Source organism: Aedes albopictus, chromosome 2 (assembly GCF_035046485.1).
Source record: "Aedes albopictus strain Foshan chromosome 2, AalbF5, whole genome shotgun sequence".
NCBI classification, from domain to species: domain Eukaryota; kingdom Metazoa; phylum Arthropoda; class Insecta; order Diptera; family Culicidae; genus Aedes; species Aedes albopictus.
This window is the reverse complement of record NC_085137.1, coordinates 6,542,810-6,556,971: the sequence shown is the minus strand read 5'-3', so window position 1 is coordinate 6,556,971 and position 14,162 is coordinate 6,542,810. Positions and strand designations below refer to the sequence as shown.

The 14,162-nt window shown below is 39.8% G+C and overlaps 1 protein-coding gene across 13 annotated transcripts in view; it reads right to left on the bottom strand.

Annotated features, from left to right (window-relative positions):
- Window positions 1–14,162, bottom strand: part of LOC109416574 (protein turtle) — a 149,042-nt gene that overhangs the window by 67,108 nt on the left and 67,772 nt on the right. The gene's annotated exons all lie outside the window — the stretch shown is intronic.

The following is a 14,162-nucleotide window of genomic DNA, read 5'->3' as shown; positions in this document are numbered from 1 at the left end:
GGGTCATTTAAATATGACGACCATCGTTTAGCAGGGAGGGGGTGGCATTCCATGTATTGAGTATACGAAAAAGGCGGGGCAGGGGAGTGAAAAGGAGTCGAAAAATGATGGCCGTAATTTTTTAATGTTTTCATGAAGTAGCATCTTACCCCATAGCAGATGGCCTTTTTACACCACTTCCGTTTTACGAACTAGTTTTTTAAATCGCTTAAAATCTATGAAAATGTATTAGCTTAGTGTATATTTTTGCTGAAGTATCAAGTATGTTACCATTTTGAAAGCCTAGCAAATGAGGCTATTTATCATTGAAAACGATGAATGTTTGAAAAATGGCATCTTACCTCACTCTTCCCTAATAACTAATCTGGAAAATATATTTCCGAATAATTCATGTGGTCGTGTCAAGGTCGTGTGTTTCATATTATTTTGGATAGGTGGGAGTTTTTTGCCTTGGATAGTAATATCTCCTCCTTTGATTGAGCTACACCATATTTGTTCATCACAACAGAAATGAAAGAAGAAGGAAACGCGAGGTACTGTTTATTTTTTTTAATTTAAGCAAGTGTTTCATTTGAAAATTTTTGTTCGTTACTGGTCCCATGAATGAGATGAATATTTGCAACACTGTGTTCCAAGGGATTCAGGTGTATCTAGAGGGGATTCAAGGAAGTTTTATTAGATTTCCAGAAGGGTTTATACTCGAAACGATCATGAAACCACCTGAAAACCATCAGAACCTCCTAAAGGATTCCTAACTCTTAGGACGCATCTGAAACAGCATAGAACGCCCCAGAAACCCCTCAAAATACCCTGGGACGATCTTTAAACCTTGAAATGCCTCTGAAATCCCCAAACACCACATGGAACTTCCATGAAACCCTCTCAGACTCTCTGGAACAGTGATCCAAAATGTACTGTCAAAAACTGTAGTTTGCATGATAATCGTAGGTGTATGATCTTGACTATCGTACAACAAAAACATTCACGTATGACCAGATGAAATATTCATGGGTGACTGTGACATTTTTTTCATCACGACAAAAAAATGTATGGGTTTGGCAAATTGAGTGAACTAATGAATTCTCAGTGGTTCCGAAATTTGCGAACGGGAAATGCGTATAACTTAGGAACCGGAAGTGTGAAGAAGCGGAGACAAAGATTTTCGGATTGTGTGTTTCGTGGGTCATAACCACCAATGGAGCAGTGGAACAAAAGTCAGTGGCTCCCAACTGAATAGTTACGGCCCACGTCTAATAAATCAAAAAGACTCATGCCATATACAGGGGATACTCAAAATAACTGAGACAGGTAAAATTTTTACTTTTCAAAAAATGTTCAACTCGCTGTAACTTTTTGAAAAAGGCATATGCTCAAATTTTTGCTTTAAGTTCACCACTTTGTTGTGTATCAGTGGTTCAAAAAAACAGTGGTTGGAAAACATCGGGCCATTCTACACGAAGTTATAAAGATTCTAGAAAAAGGTATAATTATCCTATAGCTAACTTTGAGCTGTTATATCTCCGGATTCAATGAACCGAGTGCAATGAAATTTTGATCATTTATGACTAATATAATGAACTTTGAAAAACAGTTTACTTAATTTGAAATTATTAAAGAGAAAAAAGTTATGGCGGTTTAATTTATATCATGTTTTTTTAGTAATTTTATCTATTTTTCATATGCATCCCATTACTTTTTCAATTTAATGCCGATTATTTTGTTACTTCCTTTCAAAACATATTCATATTGAAGTCAATTAGAGGGAATTTAAATGAACTATAATTATTATCTCGAATTTTGAAACGATGATGAAGTTTTGGATAAATTGGTGGTATATTAGAAAAATAATCCATTCGTAATAATTTTCTTTCGTGTAAAGAATTTTAAGTTTAGTCAAAAGTTTTTGATAGCTCATTATATAAGACATAAATGATCAAAATTTCATTGCATTCGGTTCATTGAATCCAGAGATATAACAGCTCAAAGTTGGCTATCGGATAATTATACCTTTTTCTAGAACCTTTATAACTTCGTGTAGAATGGCTCGATCTTTTCCAAATTTTGACCACTGATACACAACTAGTTGATGAACTTACAGTACAAATTTGAGAATATTTGATGCCCTTTTCGAAAAGTTATAGCGAGTTGAACATTTTTTAAAAAGTGAAAATTTTACCTATCCCAGTTATTTTGAGTATCCCCTGTACATATTTTCAGACCTGGCTAATTGAGTTGATGTTGGAACCCGATATCCTAGGACATTTTGAAATTAATGATGGCGCTTGGGGTTTCGGGGACAATATAGGGACACTACTGGGGTTTTCCTAAATCCTCAAAAACACCTCCGTAACGACTGTGAAATCCGCAGAAATTGCGTGAAACTTCTTGGAATATCTCCGAAGTCCCCTTTGAACCCCCTGGAACCCCATATTACGCAGCTCAGACCCCCTAAAACGCCATGTAACGCCTCCTTTACATTTCTGAAAACCGCCGAAAATGCCTTGACGCTTCTTAGAATGCCTCCAAAATCCCCCTTAAATCCCATGTTACGCACCTTAGATCCTCTGAAACCCCCGAAAATACCTATGCAACGTCCCCGTAACGTTTCTGAAATCCGCCGAAGATACTCTGAAGCTTCTTGGAATGCCTTCGAAATCTCCCTTAAATCCCCTGAAACCCAATGTAACGCACCTGAGACTCTCCGAAAACCCCGAAAAGGCCATGTAACGCCTCCGTAATGTCTCTGAAATCCGCGAAAATCCTCTGAAACTTCCTAAAACACCTCCGAAATCATCTTTAACTACCCCCACCCCCCTCAGACCCCATGTAACGACCCTGAAACCCTCTACCTTGAGGTATTCGCATGTGATTTCGGAACCACTGGAACTCCAGCTCTACATTGCGAAACTGTCATTTCGTACTCCTATCATCTTGATTCATGGCAAACTACATTCATGCATCGAAGGCAGCATGAATGTAGTGTGTGACGGTAGTATGCAACATTAGCGTAGCCATGACGGTAAAGGCATTGTGCCGATAATGAAAAAAACGTACTATATGGTTCACTGCTCTGGAACACCCATAAAATGCTCCTGAAATCCCTGAAACGCCCTAGAAACACCTTGAAAACCATGGAACGCTCCAGAAACTCCTGAAATCTCCTGAAGTTCCATGGAATGCCTCTGAAACCTGTGGAAATACTCCTGGAACGCTATGGCACCCAGGAAATTTCCTTGAAACCCACTAGAACGCTTATGAAACTCCCCAAAACACCATAAGTCGTCTTCGAAATCCCTAGAACACACATGGAATACCCGTGGAACGCCTATTAAACGCCTTCAAATTGAAACTCCGTGGAACGCCCTGAATCACCCTTAGATTTCCTTAGCCCTCTGGATCCCTCTGGAGCACTTCTGGAACACCTAAAAACCTCTTGAAAACCCCTGGAACTTTCCTGACGCTCTCTGGAGCACCCCTGAACCATCCCTGGAACACCCCTGAAACCCCTTGAAATACTGTATATGTATAAAGTAAATAAAATACAATGCAAACAGTTTTGGTTATGTCAGTGATCAACAATTGAATCATGGAATTCTGGAATTATGCTGATAAAAAATATATTTTTAACCCTTCACTTTTAACCCAAACCGTGCATGCACTACGTCAGCAAGCTGTTGCCAACGTGATGCATTAGAGGGTTAAAATGAAACAATGAAAATTAAAAATTTAACGGAAAAAATCCTAATTCTGTTACTAAATTGGTGCAATATCGTGTCACACATGTATACGCATCTACATGATACGCTTACATTGAGCAAGAATTACTTAGGTTCGATATATAATAATCTGAAAAGTTGACGTTTTCGATTAGATGCTGAAAATTGTAGATGGAGGCGATTTAATCTGAGTTAAAATTCATCCAAAAATTTAACTACTAGGAATTGTCCACAAACTCCGTCAGGAATCCTTTCTGGGACACTTCTAGAATGCCTTCCAGGATTTCTCACAAGATTTCCTCATAATTTTTTACAGCATTTCTTTTAGTATTCCTCCTATAATTCTTGCCGGAGATTTTTCCTTCCAGAGTCTTCCAAGATTCCTGAATTTCAATCCATGTTGCATGGAGTTTTTCACATGGATCTTGTAGGATTTCTTTCCAGGATGTTTTCCAGAGGTATTGCTCCTAGAGTTCTCCGAAAGATTTCTCCCGGAGTTGTTCTTGCCTTACCTCTAAAAACTTTTCATGGGATTACCCCAGGGGTTTTACAAGAGTTTCTCCAAGGATGTATCTCAGATGTTGTCGTGGGGTTTCTCTAAGAGTTTTCCCCGGGATCAGTCTGAAGTTCAAAAATGCGATCGGAATATGTAAGATGCGATCAGAAAATCCAAGATGGCGGCCCAAACTTTAAGATGGCAGCTGCTTTAAGGAGTTTTAGGTTCTAAAACCATGTATTATATGTCCGGACACCAAAACGGGCGCCCAGAATATATAAGATCCCAAGAAACAAAAGTAGCTGAACAATAGTTTCATAAGCTGAAGTTTGCTTAAGAATGGTTTGCTCCACTCTTTTTTTATTCTTCAATCACTTAGCCTAATTCACAGCTCTTATTGTCCACTAGGGCACTGCGTGAGCGATGCTAACTGGCGGCTGTATTTACACTTTGTACAGCGTCTATATGTATTCTATTCTAATTCTATATCGAACTGGTTCCTTTACGTTGCCGTCACTTTTCTACCCTGTCCATGGTAGAATGATGAGCAAGAAAATGTTGATGTGTCGCTCTTGTTCCTTTTCCAGTCCGATTGGGGGTCCATTATGAGTTGCCGTTAGCCGATATCCATGTTTCCGAGTCCGTTAGAGCATATGCTCAGAAGAGTCAGGTGTCAGCCGCTCTCGGCTCTCGGCAATTTGTAAGTGCCAGGCTAGGATCGAACCCATGACCATCGACTAATGAAGTGAACGTGCAGCCACTACGCCACGGGCCCCGGCTTGTTCCACTCTTATACAGCAAAAATGTTTGTTGGGATGGCGACCAAAAGTTCAAAACTTAGTTTTGAGTTTTAGGCTCTTATACATGGCTTATTTGGTATTTAATATGCAGAAGATGTCCAGAATTCAAAAATGATGACCAGAATAATCAAGGTAGCAACCCATCCATCCAGTATGGCGGCTCAATAGTTCAACTTATTGGACGCAGTGACTTAAGGACAACATCCCGCTTAAATAGTACATCTAAACTTCAGACGCACAAATCTCAAGAAGCAAGTTTCAAACAACAGTGCTTTTTAGTATTCTGTTCTTACTCACTTGTAATAAGCTTAAAATGAGAAGCTCAGGTGCGCTGGTTTTGTTTACGAAGAGACTTGTGCTTTCAAAATCGGCCATTTTGGGATTCTATCAAGTCTGTCCTTAATTTCCCCGACAAAATGGCGGTTCAAGATTCAATATGGCAGCTATTTTAATGAGTTTTAGGCACTAAAGCTGTGAAATATGACTATATTTGGCATAGAGAAGATGTCCGGTGTTGGTAACTAGAATATACAAGAAGATGGCCCAAAACTCTAGATGGCGGTTGTTGTAACAAGTTTTTCTGTATTAACGAGATTTTTAGTCTAGTTCATCCCGGGACCCATGCTTTACTTCCCTTCCGAAGGAAGAACTCCATTTTGCGAGTTTGTTTGTCGGTAAAGGGATTTGATCACAAGATCTCGGCGTAATAGTCACGTACTTCGACCTTCACGCCATATCCGGTTCACATTGCTCCATGAGATTTCTTTTGCAGCTCCTCCCAGAACTTTTCGTTGAAAATTTCTTTCGGTGTTGCTCCCGGGGCATCTGTCAGAGTTTTACAGGATTTATCCAGAAATTTTTTCCCAAGATTTCTTCCAGGATTTCATTTAGATTTTCTTTTGGAATTTCTACAGGAGAAAAAAAAATCGGATGGAGTTTTGCCACCGATTTCTTTCAGAAATTTTACCATGCTATTCCTTGTATTTATTTCCAAGATTGGCTGAGATTTTTTCCGGAATAACATCAAGTTGTTTTTAGATTCCATTTCGAAAATTGTCCCGGGATCTCTTGGAGTGTTGAGATTTCCCTAATAGCTACTTCCAGAGTTCTTTCTGGGAGTTTTTAGAATTATCATTCAATAATAGATCCACCTCCTGGATTGCCTACAAAACTCATTGTAAGAAATTCACAAATATATATTCCTGGTGAAATCTCGTGAGAAAATCTATTGGAGGGAGTTTGGAAGAAATCCGGAGTAGACTGGAACATCTTTTGGGGTGTAATGTTGGGTGGAAATATTAGGGGAGTTGCAAGTCAAACTCTGGCAACCCTTGAGATTTTTTTCCAGTGAAACAAGAGGGGAAATCCAGCGATGAAATCCATGAGAATCCTGTCTGAATGAACTTTTACAGAAGACTGAATGCAATCCCGGGATAAATTGTTGGAAAACTTGCCCGGAAAATCGGCTAAAAGAAATCCTTGAAAGAACTTTTGTAGAATTTTTGTTTGAATCTCCGGAAGGAACTTTGAGAACAATACCGAAAAAAATCCTCTAGATGAAATCCAGCAAGGTCATCCTGCAGAAACCTCGTGAAAACCTAACCCTAAAAATAGAACCCCTAGAAGGAACTCTAGTAGAAATTTCAGAAACAACTATCTGGAATCTCGGGAAGAACTCTGAATTGTTGGAGAAACTCCTGAAGAAATCCAGAAAAAAAACTGTAGCAACCTAGTTGAACTCAAGGAAGAGCTTCAGTAGGATTCCCAAAATAAATTCAGTGAGAAACTATGTAAGAAGGAGTTGCGGTAGATATCCAACGAGAAACCTTGGAAGAAATTCCAGGAACAATTCTGAAAGATTCGGGAGAAATCCCCAGATGAATTTCGGAACGAATTCTGAATTTAATTTTAAATAAATTCTCAAACAAATCTCAGAAGAAAATCCAAATGCCTTAAAGACTTCTTGAGTTCACAGATTTTCTTCACAGTTAACTATTGTTCATGGGGATAAGGATTGCCAAGATTATATCGGTGCCATCCGTTTCTATTCGAAATTGTTAATATTCTCTCGTAATTTTCAGATTTCCTTAGGATTTCCATCGAAATTGTCGTAAATACTACTTTTGTTCATACCAACACTTCGTTTGTGGTATGTTCGAAAATTTTACTGCTGGTTGACAGGTCGATGAAACTATAAGTAGATATTTCAAATATTATCCCTTATTACCAAAGTCTCTGTAACCGCCGATGGGTAAATAAGCACACTACCACAGATGGACATTGAACCATCTCCCGCTCTATCATTCTGAGTAAAAATTGCCTTCACTCGTTCCTCACCCAAACCTCTTCGAAACCTTCTTCCCCGTACCTACCAACCAATCAGGAGGACGACAATAACTGACCTACCCCCAGAGGAAAAGCCAACCTGGTTCGGTTTAATGTATTATTCAACGTGCTCCCTGTTATTATCTCCATGAACCAATGAACACACGAATGGAGTGGAGACCTCTCCCATCTGACCGAGTTGCAGCAAGTAGTGCATGTGGTGCATTATAGAAGTAAGCTGTTGCAAGTAAATTTTGTTGTCGTCATCATCATCATCACCGTCACCATCACCATCAATAGTCAATCAGTAGGGCAGTCAGTTAGTTAGGTTGTCGATAAGTGGCCATTTATTGATCATTTGGTATACAAATACCAGGTACAACTGGTACTACTTGATTGACAAGTTTCATATTTAATGAAATTTTGAAAGTTTCAAAACTTACTGGCATCCAGTGCTGAAAATGTTATTTCGACATATCTAGATTCAATCACCTACAGCGCATTTCAGAAGCTGAACCTGAAAATATGGTTAGACTTGTGCGGCTAGATCAGGTCTACAAGAAAGCCACGGGAAACCCGCTCTATCTTCAATATTTAAGGTACAAGCCATGGACTGCCTTCGAAAATGCCTTTTGATATTCATGATGGCATTTTTTGAAGATAGTCCATGACATCAACTTTAATCTAATCTAATCTAATCTAATCTAACACAAACGCAGCCAGTACGAGAAAGCATCCTGGAAAATATTTGGGTTAGATTACGCCCAAGTATTTTTCTTGTCAGTATTGATGCTTGCAGCATATCAGAAATATGATACAAGTATCAAAGCGGCCAGGCCTACTACGTTGTGTTTACCGCAAAGATGATGCTAGACCTGTCTAGATGTTGGCCAAAACACAACTTTATCATCGAAACAGTTCTAGTATCTACAGAGATGGAAGGATGCGTGGACATACCGTACCAAACGCTCCGATTTTTTTTTAGTTTTATATAGTTGAGAAATATTTGTGAAATATAGGGTATATATAGTTTTAGTATGCCAATATTAATAATACAAATTTACCTGGATTCATCCTGTAAAGCAAAATGTTATCATTAATTGTAAATATGACAACTCCATTGTCGCATGAATGTGTATATGCAACTTTTTAAACTAAATGAATCTAATTGTCAAAAATTTTTGAAGAATTAGCTTAGTTTTTTTTCCAAAGATAAACACCTGTGATGACGACGCGTTTGATATTGATCATTCACGTATTAACTACGGCGATTTGGTCCCCAGCACCAAAATCGTACACGCTGGGTATAATGTATAACAAGCACGCACAACACTGGAGCAGATGCGCTGTAGTTACGCGCATGACATTGATAGGATTCAATTATTGAAGGGTGTAATCAGAACAAACTCACCCGTTTCTTTTTTGGTTCTGCTTTCATATTTTCCGCAATCCAAGGAAAGTCCTTTTTGTGGTTACAGCTGCGCTTCCAGGGGCTCTATTTGGCCGCAGCAAGTATTGTTGAAACGTTCCGGACGATGCGGTTCCTACCTTGATGCGACCTTTGCAGCCAATCCCATCATTGATTTCCATGCGTTGCGGTATGCAAAACGTTTTATTGTGCTGCAACCAATCCGCTTCCACATCAGCTTCTCAAATATATCTTGAAAACGAGAGTTAACAGCCAATTCCAGAACTTTAACAAAAAATCCATTTTTTTTTGCAGAAATGACAGCGCTGCAAAATTTTTCGTTTTCACTCCACCATAGCACACTACGATCTCCCATAGTCCATGACATCAACTTTAAAAACTAAAGTGAGTGCGGGTTTTCCGTGCTTATTGGGGAGACTCCAGATAAGCAGATGAACAAAACCATTGTCATATCAATTCAATAGTTTGTGGTGATTTTTATTCAACAGGCTGAGAGCACCCGAGTATTCGTTCCTCAGCAAATACCAGGCTGGTTTCGTGAGGATCGAATCAGATGTTTACCGTATACGGATGGTCCTAAACGAATTCTGGGAATACAAGTCATGGACTGACCATTTGTTCATTGATCCCAAAGTAGTGTAAGATTCAGTGATCAGGAAAAGTTTTGGCAGATAATATCCAGAACATGGTTTTCCGAAGAAACAGATAAGGCTGATTTGTGCAACGCTGGATGGAAGAGGGAGACAACAGAAATAGGCTTGATGATTAACTAAACCATGACGAAGTACATGATTGCGAGTAGAGACAGAGACAGGCCTAGTCTTGGTGATGATGCAATGATTGATGGGGATACATAAGATGGTGTAGTAGAATTTGTGTACATTGAAACACTTGTAACATGTGATTACGATGTTTTCCTTGAATGATATCCGGGGACAAGTTGGTTGAATTGAAATTAAAGTAATAGCAACCTACATTGATATCTACGAACATCGCATATGAAGTGAATACTGACTGAAAACGAATCTCATTCTGTTCTTATTTAAGCTGAACGAAGCACAAGATAAAGAAAAAATCCATCTTTTATCACCATCGACACAAGAATAAGTATCCGATAAAATTCGTCCCACAATAGGCCACGTTTATGCCACAAAACCAAGCCTATCAAGCGTTACTGACAGGGTTGACATTCCATTAAAACTATAACATTTCATCCAACTTTATGCGTTTATGTCGTTCTAAGGAACTCTCCCATAACCATAAAGAGATTTCAAACTCTTTCCCACCACAGTCGCTATCGTTCCTCCCCGAAAAACTGACCACACCACCAACCTACTTCTCACTAGTCATAAATATTTTAAACTCATTCATTAAACACTGTTGGTGGTCTACACAGTTTACCACTCGGATTCAACATCACACTCCAATTGCTGTATACGTGCTGTTTCCTCCGTCAGCTCTACCCTGAAAGGATGTAAATGTATCACTACTACCCACAAAACAGGCTCCGGAGCTTGCCAGTAGGTCCCATCCTGGTGGAAGGACATGCGCAGTTTCAACTCCTCTCAGAGCCTTACGTTGTTGGTTGCAATGTATTACTCCTATAGCTACTAGAAGTCTTTATCCAATATGTTACTGTGGTTCACCACCATTCCACGATGATTCATGTGAACTGTCTCCAAAACTAGACGACGATGGAGAAGATGCTGATGATGACGATGACGATGGCGCTGCACACTTCAAAGTCATCGGAACAGTGCAATAAAGGGAAAAGAACTCCCAACGACCGAGTGACACTATAAACCTACTTAATCTTTCGTTTTTCACTTTGTTCTTCTCCGCCACGGTAGAACCCAACCCAGCATTTTCACGAGCATTCCAGCTCACTCAAACTCTTCCGATGCGATGATGCTATCAACGGCCATAAACTGCGGCAGAAGATTTTTGTTTACAAGACAATGCTTTCACGGAAAACATCCTCCTCCGACTTTGAATGGGGTCTCTATTCTCCTTTCACTCTCATTCACACACACACATTCTGGTCGGGGGTGCTGTACCAGGTCCAGCCCACCCACGCCAAGAACTAGAACGGCAGCAGATTATTACACACGTATGCATAAAATTGCCCGTTCAAGGGTTATTTGGCCCTTGGCTATAGGTTCGCTGAAGAGGGTGCCTCTAGAATAATGATGCTAGCCAGCTAGCTGGCTGGCTGTCGTTACTCTTGAATTCCTTAACCCACCCACACTGGACGATTTCGCGAAATGTGCCACCACTCTTCAACAGGCGCATCCATCCAACCAACCTACTCACTCACTCACGGAGCAGCAAACAGCAGGCACCTACTTCATTATGATGATGATGCTCCGGTCTGTGGCCGATACGATGCGATGGTGGTGATAGGTGTCTCCGGGTTCTGCCTGACTGCTGCTGGCTGCTTCTGCTACTGCAATGTGGTTGACGGTTGATGGTTGCTCATCACACACTGCAGCTGCAGTCCTGACGGTTTCTGAAGTACCTGGCTTCCTACCTATACCTACCTACACCTATCTCGGCAGACACACAGCGACTTATCGAGTTCAGAAGATAGCGCGTCTCAATGATAATGATGATGAAGCTACTTGAGCACATGTGACATGAAGTGTGCGGTGCTGCTCTTGGATGGAAATTTCAACTAGTGAGTGGTGTGGAGAGGTACGTATGCATCCTTTAGATGGGTCCGTATAGGCCAAAGTGGTACACGCTAACTTTCTTGGTCATAGATTATGTTTGTACCTGCGCTGCGATATGACATATGGCAAGGATGTTTCTCATCTAATAACCGTAAAACTGGTCATAGATCACGGAGCTGAGATGCAGGCTCTATCACTGTGGGGACGTTATGTCAAGAAGAAGAGGATAATTTGTGTGAAAGGCCGCATATACAGAAAAAGCCATTAGCATTGACAATGCAAGGAAGGAACGTCAACAGGACAACAGCCATCTTTCCCCACTTCAACTATCCTACAAGAAGTGACGCGAGACAAGACATAACACTCATCGTTCTTACAATCGCCGTGGATTTGAAAATTACTTTTTCTGTCGACCGGTGCCCTAGATAAAATTCATCCCTAAAATAAGGTTTTGTGAAAATTCCCTGGAAATAATTTTCTTCAAAAAAATGACAGAAGCCCTGGAAAAAAATCAGGTGGACGGATCTCATAACTCTTACTCAATATCTGAAATGGAATGGCTACAATAGAAAACTATTCTCTGAATTTAGAGCCCCATAAGGCTTCAGAGGCTCTCAAAGCGTTTAAAAGTGTTTCAATCCATTTTAGGGCGTTTCAGAGTGTTTCAGAGGCGGTTTAAGGGGCTTCAAAACTTTTCAAGGCGTTTCAATCCGTTTCAGGGCGTTCCCGATCGTTTCAGGAGAGTTTAAGGGGCTTCAGAGGCTCACAGATGAAATTTACGGACGTTTCATAGGGGTTTCAGAGGCGTTTCAAAGCGTTTCAAGGCGCACTTCAGGGGGTTTTAGAGGGGTTTAAACGGGATTCAGAGGCTCTCTGGTGAGTTTCACATTGATACAACTATTTAGTAGCTCTCGTAGATTCGACGACCTTTACTCAAAAAAGTTCTTGGAGACTCTTGAAAAATCATTTTTCTTATTACTTGATAAACCATTGTTATCTGCGTCTGTGTGAATATAAACTTTAGTTATAAAGCTCTTAGAGACAACCAAATAGTTGATCAAATGATCAATGGACTCAAGAGTTCTAGGAGATCCACAAACAGACAATAAACTCATCACTTGACAGCACATAGTTGCATGAGGCTGTGTAATCATAAACTTAAAAAGACACGGACACGTTCAAACTTTATTCATACTGCTCCAACAGATCCCTGTTTATGCTTTTAGATCCAATACCCCAGGGAGCTCTCGGTTACTTCTGTAAAATCATAAAACCCACCACTTGAGAGAACATAGATGCCTGAGACTGTGTGAGTATGAATTTCATTCATATTTTTGTAGATACAACTAATAGTTCTTGTAGATTTGATTACCTATACTCCAGGAAGTTCTTGGAGGCCCTTAAATAATCACCACTTGACAGATCATTGCTACCTGAGGCTGCAGAAGTCTGTACCTAAATCATAAAGCTCTTTGAGACAACCAACTACGTTGGTAGATCTGCTCAGCAGATCTTGGAGCTCTTGGAGATCCTCAAACTGATAATGAACTCACCACATACATGAAACATAAATTGTATTCATAATGCTCAAATAGATCACTGATTACACTTGTAGATCTGATGGCCTTAACTCCAGGGAGTTCACGGATACTCCTATGCAATCAAATAACTTAAGACTTGATAGAACATAGATGCCAGAGGCTGTGTGAGTATGATGATCTTTATTCAAGGGAGACCCTTAAAGAATCATTGAACCCACCACATGACAGATCATAGCTATCTGAAGCTGTGTGAGTATGAACCTTAATCATAAAGCTCTTAGAAACAACCAAATACGTTTTTTAGATCCGATGATGACCTAGATATATTCAAAGGAGTTCTTGGAAGCCTCAAACAGAAAATAAACTTACCATTTGACAGCACATACGGTAGAGAGCCACTTGGGCAGTGGCCGGTGTTTTGGGCACTCTTCGCTATACTCAGCCAATTCCAAACCAATTGACTGGCAATTTTGTACACGGATAGATACTATACGTATGTTACCGCGTTCCAAAAGTTGTACCAGTTGGTTCAAAATTGACTGAGTTATACTGCCATTCTAAGCATATATGTACCATGTTCAAAAATGTGCAACTGAGAAAACTGCGATTAAAGATAAGGGATTGTCCACTTAGAATCCGGACGGACAAAATCACGTATATCTCAGGAATGGAATAACAAACATAAAAGGTGATTGAGGGCTTAAGGGCTAAAGATAATTTATTGTAGTTTCATGGAAAAATTACATTGAAATTATTTATTTTTATTTCAAATACATTTTTTCACTTTTTCCGTGTTAACTTCCTTAAAAATTTGCACAACGGTGGTAAATTTTTGAATCAACCCCTTCGGCATGTTAGTCCAACAATCAGGTCGTCTATGCAATTTCCTAAGTGCCTTGATTAGTCTGATTAAGATTCCGAAGAAAAAATTCCAAATTTTTTTTCTTATTGCGAAATGAGAGGCAATTTGGTTAAAAGAGTGAACGCGAAATTTGAGTGTTTTTTCGTTAATAAATACTACCCATCCATGACGAAACCACTGAACGGCTCCGGCTGCCGTGACAGATCATCAAATTAGATAAAACCTCTATAGATCCCTTGAGTGCGTTTTTGAAAAGCAGCACGCGGTTATTGAGGCAAAACGGGCTTGGTGGTCTAGTGGCTACCGCTTCTGATTTATATG